Genomic DNA, 14957 nt, shown 5'->3' with positions numbered 1-14957 from the left:
CAGTTAGAGAGTGTGATTAAACTGCCAGAATTTTCCCCATAGTTAGGATATTAAGGAAGTATGTTCATATGGTCTGCTCTTTAGTATCTGAAAACCTTAATGGCCCAATTATGGGTATGATGCTTCATAAGCACTTCCATTGCTTATAGCAGTAGAGCTTCAACCAGATCCTCGTGCTTTCAGTAAATACTCAGTACATTTGCCTTTAAAAAAATATAACATTGCAGTATGGGCTCTGCTAGTGACAGATTTGAGCAAATCATTTTAACTTCTGTGTGCCTCAGTTTCCTATTCAGCAAAACAACTGATGACCTGATCTCTAAAATCACTTCTCACACGAACATTCCGGAGTTCTGTTCAGAGATACTCGAAATTTTGCTTTTCTCTTTACCTTTTATCACAGTGATAGTGGTTTCAGCTGACAACATTCTTTGTTGAACTCACATTTAAACAAGCAACATTTTAAAATAAATTATGCTCGATTATAAGCAGCTGCACAAGACTCATGGCTCAAATAATATAACTCCTAAGCACTGATATTTTAGATTAACAACAAAAAATAGGCAAAGAGGAAGATTAGAGACAGAATGCTTATGAACATTCAAGCAAGCAAATTATGATAGACCTATAGCACCACTTAATGAATTATTAAAAACTCCCACTTTTTTTTGGGGGGGGGTAGGGGGAAGTCAATGAGGGTTAAGTGACTTGCCCAGGGTCACACAGCAAGTGTCAAGATTTGAAGGCTACATTTGAATTAAGGTCCTCCTCAATCCGAGGCTGGTTCTCTATCCACTGTGCCACCTAGCTGTTCCTCAGCTCCCACTTTCTTTATTATATTTTATTTTTTTGCAGGGCAGTGAGGGTTAAGTGACTTGCCCAGGGTCACACAGCTAATAAGTGTCAAGTGTCTGAGGCCAGATTTGAACTCAGGTCCTCCTGAATCCAGGGTTGATGCTTTATCCTAGCTAGGTGGCGCAGTGGATAAAGCACCAACCCTGGATTCAGGAGGACCTGAGTTCAAATCTGGCCTCAGACACTTGACACTTATTAGCTGTGTGACCCTGGGCAAGTCACTTAACCCCAATTGCCTCACAAAACAAACAAACAAAAAATAGTATGGATTTGCTTTAAGGAAGGAAAACAATAAGAATGGGGAAGACTCCTCAAAATGCTAAACTATTACTTTTGCCATTGATGTCAAGGACCTTTGTGTTACCCACTACTGGGACAATGGTAAGGAAAGGAGTATGACCATTTTGTAATTTCTATTTGTTTATACATGTCTTATCATCTACCCCAGGCACATTGCCATGTACCTTGCCTTTGGACCCCTCTCAACTATTCTGATCTGAATTCCAGAGACCTTTCCTCACTTCTGTAAGGGAATAAATCCACTCACCTTTAGAATTTAGCCCTGAGACTGAAATATCCTGATGATCCAGTGAGTGCAAACTTGCCTGGTCCAACCAAGATGATGCTTCACATTCCATCTAACCATTCAGGGCAGGCACCTTGCTGTCTACCCTGCCACACAAAACCTCTTAGGAGTTTGCTGAGAGCTTTAGTTCTCATAGGGGAAAAAAGGTGTTCCATTGTCAATACCACAATAATACAAAAAAAGACAAGAAAACTGATATTTTATTAACTGGTTCTTTCACAATAGAATTCAGTTATTTCTCTTTCATCTCTCCAAATCTTTCTGGATACTATACTTTTCAGCATATCTTTTCCAGAGGTGTGTTGGAGCTAACTTGTATGGGCTTGCTAGAGCCTATTATTAAATTTTCAGCATAAGAGTTTACACTTGAGAAATAGACAAACACTATAAATCAGAGTTTGATTTAGAAGATAACGGAGAAAATGTTGATAATGCAGATTAAATTGAAAAGTATGTTGTGCATACATTCCTCCAGCCACCACCAGGAAGTCAGTTGTTAAATGTTTACCAGCACATGCCTCTCTTTTCCCACTCTTCATCCCAGATCAGCAATCTATGGCCATATTAAGTCCCTTAAATTACTCTGTTCACTGTGAGAATGGTGTTGGAGTGTTAAACCATTATTCTCTGAAACCTGAAATGGGAGAGCAAAGGCATGAATACAGAAATACAAGAGTGAACAGTGAAGTCTATTACCTGCTAAGACCATTCTTAGTATATAGAGCAACTCTCACTAAACCAATATTTTCAATCACTTCAGCACGTATTCTGTATAAATGGCAGTTTATGAAACATAACTCCTAAATCATGCATTTTTAAACAAAAGCTTTAAATAAAAGGCATTTCACTCATTCATCACTGTAGAGACACAAAGACAAGTCTCTCCAAGGAAGAAGGGGAAATAAACTGAAAATTGGCAAACAAGGAAAATGGTAGCTGGTGTTATAAATGTCTTCTTGAAAAGGAAACACAGTAGTAAGACAGAACATTATTGGAAAACTAACAGTAATTGGGGACATTTTTTCCCTAACTGCCACACTTTCTCTCCATCAAAGTCACAAGCTAGTCAATTTAGTCTACTTGGCTATTAGAACTAATTAACAAGATGGGGGTTTCCCTCTTGCTCCTCTAATCTTGTATCCTTTTTTTCTCCAATGGTAGAATGGAAGGGGGTAGAACAAGGGGGGAGAGAAAAGGGAAGAAGAGGAAAAAGGAAAGGAAGAGAGGGAGAGAGAAAGAGAGAGAGAGAGAGAAAGAGAGAGAGAGAGAGAGAGAGAGAGAGAGAGAGAGAGAGAGAGAGAGAACAAACTTGATATTACAACTAGTCTTTGCAATAGCACCAGTAAATAGCAATTTGACTGAATTGTAGATGGTGCACATGCAAAATTCTGGAGAGTATTAATCACTTCTCAGAAAACAGGGCAGTGGCAGTGAGTTTTAGTCAGTCAGTTACACCTGTTGATCTTATCTCCCTTGTCATTAGTAGCATTCATTTGTATCATATGCCCTAATTTATTATAGCTCACTTTTAGCTGAGTATTTAAAAGTAAGTTGTTCACAAGTTTGTGAGGTATATTTTTGTATGTCAATGTTTTTTTTTTCATCCCTGTACACAAAATTCTATCTAGGACACTCCATCCCCTAAATGTACAACAATAACTATTGAGTAAAGAATATAAACTACAATAAAGTGCAGACAAAGTCATTGGGATATTAAAAGGCTTATAATCAGGGGCAGCTAGGTGCTACAATGGATAGAGCACTGGCTCTGGAGCCAGGAGGACCTGAGTTCAAATCCAGCCTCAGACAATTAACACTTAGTAGCTGTGTGACCCTGGGCAAGACACTTAACCCCAATTGCCTCACTAAAAGAAAAAAGAAAAGGCTTATAGGCATTCAAGTAGGACTATCACCGCTGGTGTGAGGGTTTGTTGAGCTGTTTTCAGGGCTACTCATCTACTTTTGGTGTCTACCTGGAATTTAACTCTCACCCATGCTTCCAAGAACCTGTAACCTGAATAGTGGTCACACCTGGTAAACCATCTCAGCAGATTGGCTAAAACCAGGTTGAGGGTAATCAATGGGCCATAAACTCATCAGTGAGTTATCTATTTTTTTTTTGCAGGGCAATGAGGGTTAAGTGACTTTCCTCGGGTCACACAGCTCTGAAGTGTCTAATATCTGAGGCCAGATTTGAACTCAGGTCCTCCTGAATCCAGGGCTGGTGCTTTATCCACTATGCCACCTACCTGCCCGTCATGATTGAGTTATGAGGGATGTCTACCCCAAGCATATGAAGACTGCACCTGGTGGAATGAATAGATAAAAACAATTTGTTCCAGTGGCCATGAAGGCAGCTGGAGAGTTGCTGTGAAGACCAAGCTTAGACCTTGGTCAGACATTGAAGAAGCCAGTGTAATCCACTGCATCCCAGGTCATTATCAGTCATCCTGACTTTCGTCTTGCCAGTGGACTTGAATGACCCTGGAGGAGAGAGTGAGGCTGATGACTCTGAAACTCTGCCTCACTTCAATCCTATATTCATGCAGGAGTCAAGAAATTACTCTGTGATGTCATTAGTCCTCTTCAAAAACAAAAGGCAAACAACAAAAAGACTCACATAGGCACTTGGTGTCAAAGGAAAGACTAGAGCCTTTCTGTACCTGATTCTAAGGCTGAGTTTCTACTATACCATGCAGCTTCCTATGAAGTAGTTAGTATAAGTATTGTTATCCTCATTTTATAAATGACCAAAGTTGAAGCAGAAAGAGAATAGTCCTGGATTTCTTGGCTAGTATATGTCAGTACCACAGCCAGAACCCAGGATTTATTACCCAAAGACTAATGCTCAAACCCAGATCTTCTGATCAGTACTCTTTCCACCACTCTTTGCTATCTCTAACAAATAACAGTTTTCTCTTTGTAGTATAACTGATCAACATAAGCATGAACACATCATTGCATATCGTGGACTTTCTTAGCAATATATTGTAAATAACTGAGCCAAATGGCCTTGACTTTAGAGGATGAGGAGGAACAGTAACATTATTTGTACATGCCATGATTTCAGTTCAGTGAATAACAGGTGTTATTCAAGTTTCAAAGCTGGTGATTATTGGAAAACAATGCTTATCTCCAGTCCAACCATTCATTTGCCTTAAAGTATAAGGAAGTATGGTGATGCAGTGGAAAGAATGTAGCTCTAGAGCCAGAAAAACTGGGTTCATTATCTACGTCTGACACTTAGTCCCTTTTTGATGTTGGGCAAATTAGCTTCCCTGGGGTTTGATTTTCTTAAGTCCAAAAAGAGTTTATTGAACTGGGTGCCATCTAAGGTCCCTGTCAGCTCTGACTCTATGAGATAAGGATTTTTAAAATATAAATATAACTAAATTCCTGAACGCTTTGGTTCAGTTAATGGGGAAAGATTAGTATATTCTTCTAGGGCTAGCTCTACTTGAACTTCATGAAGAAGTTAAATGAAAGAATAGTAGGTTCTCAGGTACAAGTGGACAGATGATATATATCATTCCATTGCTGAAGATGTAAAAGAGGCACCAAAGTAGCCAGAGGATGATGACATAGGATTTCCTGTTAGCTGGCTCCATATTGGTGGGGAGAGTGGAGGTTTCTTTTTATCACTTGGCCTCTAAACTCCTTTATTGGACATATTAATGAGACTAGAGGGAGGAAGGACAGAGGAAGTCAGTAGCTGCTGAATGTTACAATGTCTAATCAATTTCCTTCAGCAAGCTTTATTGCCTTGATATATCTACAGAGGAAAATTGATTAGGATTATTCACCTGGGAACCTTTAGGGAAACAAAGTGGAATCTTGTGCAGTTTCCAGTCATGGCCAGCTTTATGAGAAGAATGTATAATACTAAAATAATCAGGTTCCTCTTTATTTTCCCCCCAGAGCTGGAAAAATAATCACAGAACAGAATGGGAAAGAAAAGATCTTAGAACAAACTATGGCAGAAAATGTAAAGGAAACAAGGCAAAATGCACACAAGGAAAACATAGATGAGGAAAAAAAACAGGTTAAAGGAGGTAAAGCAATGGAGGAGGTGGAAATAAATGTAAAATATTGTTATGCTAGCTTCTCCTCACCTTTTTTCCTTTGTAAATAAGACACTAATGATGTGTTTGTTCTGGGCTATTTTTTCTCTCATTTTAGTGACATGGGAACTGTTTTTAAAAAATGACTAATGAGGTCTTTTTAACTTTAAATGACAGGATCTACATACCTTGTAATTGCTGGTTCAGTGTGTGAATGGGAGCTCTTTGAGAGAGGCCATTTTATTGGAGTAAAGAATTATCAAATAACCATCTTGACCAGCCCTTTCTAGTCAAATGTACAAAGGTTTTATATCAGGGTGGTATCTTCAGGAATCATTCTGATAAACCCAATGTACTTTTCTTTTTTCTTTTTTGATAGCTAGTTTTAGAGGATGAAGTTCTTTGAGGAGTGATATCCCCCCTTTTTGCACTGGGTCAAATGAGGAAATTTGTTTCTTGAGGGGAGAATTCAGGCAGCCAGAGCATATTCTCTCAGGGCTGCAGAGAAATTGCATTTATGGAAGAGAGAGCATTAGGGAAACAGGAAAGAGGAATGCCTACAGAAACAGAAGACACTACTAATGACAAAATACTGACTTCAGAATTTTGTTTAGGGCCAGCTCTGCTCTAACTACTACTATTATTTCAAGGAGATTTCTTCTTCCTTTTCTTTGGTCTTTTGGGGCCCCATACCCCAACTGTGTAAAACTCTTATTTGTCCTTTTTGGAATGGCTTGGTATGCTCCCTAATGATAGCCTAGGATTAACTGTTGTACACAGTTAGGAGGAATTGTGCTCTTTAGTTTAGTTAGTCAAAGGATCCTAGAGGGTAGTTGTTTCTAATACTATTTTCAAAAGCCCCCATATGGTATGGTATCCCAATATAAGCCAAACAGTTGCTATTAATGAGTTTTTTCAAAGAAGTATTTGCTGAAGGGGTACATAATAGAAACAAAACTTTTTCCAAAGAGGTGACACACTTTCCTTGCATAAACAAAGTTGTTGGGGAGAGTGGGCTCAAACTTCACAAAAGTAGTGAGATTTGCATGTATGGAGCTTGTGGACTGAAGAATATCTTATAACTCCTGACTCCAAAAGTCTTTTTCTTACTTTTCTTTCTCTGTGGCATTCCTACCAGGTCTGCTTCTTGGTGTAGGATTGGCAATGGATGAATTACTCTCTTGCTCAACTAGGCTGGCTCTTTTGGGGACACGGTATCTTGACTGAAAGGCAACCCCTCTCTTGAGCCAGCTAAAGCAAGTCATTTGGCTGCTAAACTGGCTTCTCACTGGATTTTGTAGCTATTGCTACTGACTTCAATTGGTGGATCCTTTGATGGATTACGTATGGATTTCCTGTTCCCACAAGTGAAAATGAGCACTGCCATCTTAGAATTCTTTAAATAATAAAAGAATAAGCACAAAACCAAAATATACTGAGGCACCATAGGGTCATAGCTATATTGCAGCTAGGTGGGAAGTGAAGCACTAGAACTCTCATCTCTAGCCAGTGTTTCACACCAGTTTTTTTCCCCACTTGCTACCAGAAAGCGAAACTATAAAAAGTAGAGGGAAAGGCATACTTATCCCTTTGTACACTCTGATTTCAAACTCTGTGCCCAGTATGTAATGAGTTCTTCCTTCTCTGACACAAAATAATGCTTTTTTTGTAAGGATACAGTATGAACCCCAGAGTCACCATGGCTAAAACCAGCTTCTCAAGTACTTTGTGTTGAGTTGGCAGCTGGCAGAAAATGCATTTTCATATTTCAAAGATTGGAAGGTAATTGGCAATTTCTCCTCACTCTCTACCCCATTATGTTAGCTTGTTCTGAGACTGATTCATTTTAACTCTTTAGCAGCAGGAAGGAAGGAATTGTTTCCTTCTGCTATGGACAAAAAGTCGCGAACAGGATTTTTATCTGGCATTACCGCTTCCCCTGCAAAAATGAAATACTGCTACATAACTCCATATGGCTAGATCCCATAGAAAGCACATTAACTCATATGAGCAGAGAATAAACCCTTTTGGCTACAGATCTCCGTGGTTGAAATATCCCTGCAATCAATCCTCTTAAGGAGCCCATTTGTCCTCTGTGAATAGAAATGAGTTAACAGGTCAATCTAAGCCAGTCTCAGTCTTTATAAGCTTTTGCCTCAACCTCCAGGAGTCCTAAATTGATGACAAAGTTTTAGTAAAAATAACTCTCACTTATTCCCATCTTTTGTCAGTGGCAGTGCATTTATACTTATTCTGTTTCTACTTACTGACAGTTTTCTTCCTGGTATTCCCTTTCATGACAGTGGGATAATAGCAGAAAAAGAGGGAGTTCAGGGAAGGGAGAAGGTTGTGGCTTTTACTGGGCGCTGGACTTTGATGATTCTGGAACGATCTTTATGTAGCTATTAGTGATGAATTTAACTTAAAGTATACTTGTAAAAAATAGAAATTACTTGAAGACAAATAATTTTGAGTGTTTGGAATATAGTGTGCAGTAGATATAACTAGTCTTTGACCTTACCTTCATGGACATTGTACTTAAGTGGGTCAGGGGGTGCAGCTAGGGGGTGCAGTGGATAAAGCACTGGCCCTGGATTCAGGAGGACCTGAGTTCAAATCGGGCCTCAGACACTTGACACTTACTTGCTGTTTGACCTGGGCAAGTCACTTAACCCCCATTGCCCCATTAAAAAGAAAGTCCATTGGGTAGGAGAAATTTCCTTCCCCCAAAACACTTAACTGCTGTCCAAGTGTTTTACCCTAAATTCCCCAAATTCTAGAGTCTTTTTCAGACCTTGAAATTAAACAGGTTTGTCAGAAGAAGAGGATATCAAGAGTCATTGCAAGTAGTTGTTGGAAGAAGCTCTCAGAGGTGCTGGAAATTGAGCCAATAGAAGAAGAGCAGCGATCTTGGGGACAGAATAGAGATGTTCAGTCTGTTCCCTTCTAGAATATTGGCCTGTACTGAAATGGTACAGACCATTTACCTTCAGTAGGGAAAAGTTAAATGTTGAAGTATATGTATTAACCCCTCTGGATTACTTCCCCAACTCCCATTAGCACTGGTGATCTGATTGGTCATCTTGTCTCTCTCCTAATGGATAGCTCACAGTGATACTCATTCAAAAGCTACTAGGGAAAAAGGTGAGAGATCATTTCACAATTTTGCATGCGCATTCAGTTCCAGCCCAACCTATGTGGAGTCATCATTCATCCAGGCACTTAAGTGAGCCAGAAGACTTTTCATATTACATAGTGCTAACTTCTAGTCATTAATAGCAAACTTACTAAGCTTACACGTGTTGAATTGGAAACAGGCAAGGGAAAATGTGCAGGCTCTACAAAGACTACCCAGAAGGATGAATCAGAGCATACTAAAAGGCTTGGACCCCTGTCATCTACATAATTCACTTTATTTTATTCCTTGTTTCGATCTGTTCCTCCTAGGGTCTTCAAGAGGCAGATGAAGTTTGGAGCCTTTTTTCCAGATGTTTACTTTTTGTCTTTAATTATCATATTGTCATAAAGTTGTTGGTCAACAAAAAACTAGGCTATTCATACATTAAATAATATAATGATCAAGATAGGGGGAATAGTGTGCATCTGCCTTTTGGAGAAAGAGAGCGTATTTGCCCAGTAATGCTTGTCAGAGGGCTTGAACTGCAGAAGACAGGAAAGGGGTAGTGGTATTATGTTTCACAAGTATTGCAAAGTTACCCAAAACTAGAGTCAGAAGTAGCACATTGTGGGGAAAGGAAAAGCTCTTGAGGCATCATTTTGAAAGACTTGGCTTAGGTAGCTTTCGGGTTTGCTTTTCAAATCCTTTACTGGGGGGGGGGGCAGGAGGAAGAGGGAGGGGGAGGGGAGGGGAGAAAGCTATAAAAACAGAGTAGTCTAATTTAAGGACATCAATTGCCAGAACTGTTATTATCATGATACTATCACACTAACTATGCCACAGATCCTAGAGTCTGAACTTGCTAACAAGCTCTCTCTTCTACTTAAACATATATCCAATAAAAAGAATAATTTGAATTAAATTTTAAAATTTGAATTTGAGCATTACACACTAATATGCTTTAATAGGTTTTAGAATGTCAGTTGATCTTGTAAATTTATGTACATTCCATATGTATGTAAGAAATAATTATTAATGACCAATATCATAGGGAACTTCAGAATCTCCCCTTTTTATTAAACATTGCAAGTCAGATTCACTGTCCCTCTCAAGGCCACACGCAGATAGAAGCAAGCATCCTGGCTCAGTTTAGGTGGGGTCTGAATTCCTTGAATCAATTACCTCATATAAAGATATCGTCCCAAATCAAAAGGATTTTCAGTCCTTTAACATGATATAATCCACCCTTAATTACATGAACCAATTAGATGTGATTGATGTATGATGACCTACCCCTTATAAAAAAGGGGATAAAAACCTAAAAAAGTAGCCCTACAGCTCTTTAGACTAACAAGAGGCTAAGGAGCCACTTTGCCAATCCCTTACAGGTGGAGATTGAAAAATTGATAATAGCTTACCCCAAATTACACAACTATTTTAACCATCACTTGGGTCCAGGATGAATTCTTTTCCATGTGCTCTTGTAAGTTCTTCTGGGAGAATTTACTATAGGCATTAAAGACTTTGCTGTTTATTTCTTTTTTTTAATGTTAAAACTAACCTTCAAAATATTAACATTTAATCACTAATAACTTGCTTGGTTAGAATTAGAATAACTTTTTGGTAACATTTGGCTAGTTCCATTTAAAAAAAGTTGTCAAGAAAGGTTAAAATCTTTCTTTCTAAATAAAGGTTCTTCATGCAAGAAAAATAATAAATTCAAAAATCACCCTCTTGACCTTAGAACTGTGTTAAAAGTTGGAATCATTCTTTAAAAAATGGTTATTGTAAAATGACAAATATTGGAGGGACCATGTGAGAACACACACATTAACCAGCCATTCTGAATATCAGTCTGGAACTATCCTGCAAAAGTTATTAAATTGTGCATATCATTTGACCCAGCTGAACCCTTTTTAGGCCTAAACATCAGAAGAGAAGGACCCATATTTACAAATTTAAATATTTATGGCAACTTTTTATGTATAATGGCAAAGAGTTGGAAAGGTGTGCCCACCAATTGCAAAATGGCTGAACAAATTATGGGTTTGTGTGTGTGTGTGTGTGTGTGTGTGTGTGTGTGTGTATTGTGGAATGGGATACTATTGTATCAGAAGTAATAATAAAAGGTATAGTTACAGAGAAACCTTGGAATGCATTTATGAATTAATGCAGTAGAGTAAGCAGAACCAGGAAAACTATTCATAAAATGACAACATTGTAAAGACAATTAGTTTTGAAAGACATAAGTTGCAGAGGGATTCATCCTATTGTGACCTATTGTGATTCTGGAAGACCAGTGATAAAAGTCACCTAGGTCTTGATAGAGAGGTGATGATGACGATAGTGGTGGTGGTAGCGGTGTGGTGTGTGTGTGTGTGTGTGTGTGTGTGTGTGTGTGTGTGTGTGTGTGTGTGTGTGTGTGTGTGTAACATGCCAAAATAGGAATCTGTTCTACTTGACAGAGCATATTTGTTATGTGGGTTTTTATTCTTTTTTATGTTTTCTAAAGTTGGGGAAGAGGTGGGGAGGAAGACAAAGGTAAAGCTGAGTGGGAAGGAAAATAAATTTATGTTAATTGGAGAAAAATTATTTTTAAGTAACCAGTGTAGAATCAAAATAATTGTAGTTATGACATTTTTTAGGGTTTGAGGGAGAGTCTCTTTAATCTGGTCTGCCTAGTTGTCTCCTCATGTGATTTTATTCCTACCTGCACCCTTCCCTATATCTCTGCTCCCCCAAATATAAGCTTTGACATTTGCTTTAAGCATTCTCTGTTGCTCCCTCCTCCTACTGTTTCCCTTAGCAATTGCTCACTGCCACCAATACAGAGCGTACAGTAGAAACGATTAAATGAGTGGATAGAGGTGGGAAGAAATAAAGTGTCAGTGTTTATGAGCCAGCGTCCAATGAGCAGAGCAGTGGAATGAGGAGTAGTGGTGAAAAGCCGAGATTACCTCTATAGGATGGAAGGCAAATTTGACATTCTCAAAGGAAGCAAGCATGAAGGAAAAAGATAAGGTTGTACCGTGCAACAAAGAAACAGATAAGAATTAACAAAAAATGGGGATGATTTCTGGAAGCATTGATGTGTGGGGGTTTTCCCATGTGAAACAGCTAGGCCTCCGCTGAGAATGTATTAAAAAATGAAGTTAGACAGGCACTTTGAAGAAAATTATTAGCGATCACAAAGAACACTATTGTAAGGAGGTGAGCAGGCTTGTGCTGTCTGCTCCCCCTCTCTCAGATCCTTACTTACTAAGTGATTAGAAGGCTATTATGACAAAGTCATTTTCTCCTCAAAAACCCAGTGTTGCCCAAGTAACATTGGTTTGGGTTTAGGAGGGCTTTTTTTTCTTTAGTTTTTTTTTTTCGGGGGGGGGGGTTCTGCCTGAATTTTACAGGGTCTTCACTTATTGAATTTTTTTTTTTGCGAGGCAGTTGGGGTTAAGTGACTTGCCCAGGGTCACACAGCTACTAAGTGTTAAGTGTCTGAGGTCAAATTTGAACTCAGGTCCTCCTGACTCCAGGGCCGGTGCTCTATCCACTGTGCCACCTAGCTGCCCTATTGAAATTTTTAAACACTAGTTTGTGAAAAATGATAATGGGCTTTTTGTTACTTTTTATGGTGTTTGACCTATAGGAATGTGAACTAAGCATAGAATACAGGAAAGCTTCCACCCAACTTCTTGAAAACAGATATTCTAAGAGAACCAATGTGGTGTAGTGAGAGAGGGTCACCTATAGAATCAAGGCCTGCCTCTGATCCATACTGGAGGTAGGACCCCTTAGTGTCTCAGGGAATTCTCTAAGACTATAAGTTAGAGATAAGTTGTTAATTTGTATCATTGGAGGAAGTTTACACATTAGGAAGTATCTAAACCAATAAAATCATTGGTTTGTTCCTCAAAGTGTGGTAGGGAAAGGGGGGAGGCAGAGAAAGCTTTATGTTTTCTTAGAGTCTATTTAAACAAATGGTTCTGTAACAATGAGGGCAGATAGGTGGTGTAATAGACAGAGAACTAGGCTTTCAATTAGGATGGTTGATCTTCCTGAGTTCAAATCTGAACTCTCAACTTTACTACCTGTGTGACTCTAGGCAAGTCATTTAACCCTGTTTGCTTCATTTTCTTCATCTGTAAAATGATCTGGAGAAGGAAATGGCAAACCACTCTATTATGTTTGCCAGGAAAACCCCAAATGGGGTCACAAAGAGTCAGGCACAACTCAACAACAATAACAATATCTCTACCAATCTGGTCACTGTTTCCACGTTTGGACATGCAAGGTCTTCTGTAGACTATTCCTGTTCTCTGTTTTATCGTCATTATTAATGAGTTTGTGCTCTTGCTTGCAGTGGTACAACCAGATTTAAAAATTACAACTAAGTACTAACTGCTAAGGAAATAACACAGTCTTCATCAAACAAATTTATAAAGAAATTCAGTTTTCTAATATATGCTTATATTTGTATATTGTAGGTAAGCTAGATGGCACAATGAATATAACTCATCCTCAGAGATAATTTTAATGAAGATTCAGTACAACTACACATGGTATGGATGTGGCTGCTTTTAGTTTTGTTTTCATTTTTCAGAATGAATTTTTGGCGGTTTCTCCAATCTAGAAAACAAAACAAACCAAAAACACACACATATATATATACCATGTGTAGTTATGATGAATCTTCATGATCTGCTGGCTTATTGTGACTGTTGAGAATCCAGGGTCACCTTCATGCCACAAGGAAGTAATGGAGTGTGTAACTTTATTAGAGTTTTTGGAGTTATTAAAATCAGACTGAAAATGATGTTGTGGACATTCCTGGCTATAGGATCACTTTATGAACATATCAGGCATCTTAGCATCTGTGACAGGATTGCCAGGACTTTTGGGGAATTCAGGTGAAATAGATTTCCTGAGAGAATTCAAATCAATGACAGGATTCTTTAAGTAAATAAATAACAATTTTATCATTTATAAACTCAGAACTTTATTTACATATGTTAAAAAAGATAGTACTGAATTGAGAAATGAATTAAGAAATCATTTGAACACATAATCAGATGTACAAAAATATCAACAAAGCCCCCATCTCTAATGCCTTTTTTCTTTCCCTTGCTCCAATTTTATTAGTTTCCTTGAGAATTACATTTAAACCTGTCACTCTGCACAACTCAATAAGTAAGATTCTCTGTCCCTTTTTCTCTGAGAACCTTGACAGGATTTATTTTTTTTAACTCTAACATGTGGACTTTTCGTTACTGTAATCACAAATCATTTTATTATTTTTATTAGACTCTATAAAACTATAGCTTCTCCTCATTATACTGAGATATGTGTTTCTGAAATTAAAAATAAATTAATTTAATAAAAGCAGTAACAAATACAAACCTATCAGGATACAGGAAGCAAAAATCTTACCTAAAATGTGTAGGCTGTCACAGGGTAGAACCAATGACATTATTAAGGAGCAAGCAATTAAAGCACTCCCTCTTCCCTCATCCCCATCCTTGCCAGAAGCTGCCTGAAGTTCTCTGTCCTTTCATCCTGCCTTCATTCCTTCTCCTTTACCCTTGTCCCTTCCCTTTTATTTTTCCTTTCAAAACATGTTTCTCTAAAGCCAAAGCTGTAGTCAGCATGACCAGAGCGATAGTTCTCCTTGCTTTTGTTCTAAAGCTATAGCTATAGATTTCCTGGGTAATATTTCTGTTATTTTTTCCTAGCCTTTTTTATAGCGATCCTTCATCCTCAGTAACTTCTCTCAGTGGTGACCTCTCAATTTAGGAATGGAATGGAGCTCAGAATGGGCTCCCTATCTTAAAGGTTCACATTTTATTTTCTTTAACTATTTACACTACTCTATACAAAGCCAAAGTTTTGCTAACTTTAAACAACTGGGACAAATTCCCAAAATATGATTTAATCACAAAAAAATCATCTCTTTATAATCTCCTTCATTAAGGATGCTAGGAACTGTTCTGGACTTTGGAAATATATACAAACTACATGGAAAGTAATGTCAAAGAGGGGGAAAGGAAGGGATCAAGAATTTACAAAGCACCTACTTTGTACTAGGAACTGTGCTAAGGGATTTTTACAAAATTACCTCATTTAATTCTCACAACAACCCTGCAAAGTAGGTAGTATTTTTAATCCCATTGTATAGTTGAGGAAACTGAGGCAAATGGAGTCACATTGCTAGTAAACATCTAAATACAGATTTGAAATCAGGTCTTCCTGATTAAATAATCCAGTGCTCTATCCACTATACCACCAGGCCTCATTGAATGCTAGCTAAAGGTAACATATCATTTTGATCTTACACTACTCAGAT

At 38.2% G+C, this 14957-nt stretch overlaps 1 protein-coding gene across 1 annotated transcript in view; it reads left to right on the top strand.

Moving 5' to 3' along the window:
- CNTNAP2 (contactin associated protein 2) overlaps positions 1-14957 on the top strand; it is a 2668322-nt gene that overhangs the window by 1910551 nt on the left and 742814 nt on the right. The window lies entirely within an intron of this gene.

This window comes from Dromiciops gliroides, chromosome 5 (assembly GCF_019393635.1).
Source record: "Dromiciops gliroides isolate mDroGli1 chromosome 5, mDroGli1.pri, whole genome shotgun sequence".
Lineage (NCBI taxonomy): Eukaryota > Metazoa > Chordata > Mammalia > Microbiotheria > Microbiotheriidae > Dromiciops > Dromiciops gliroides.
This window is presented reverse-complemented; position numbering and strand designations above follow the sequence as displayed.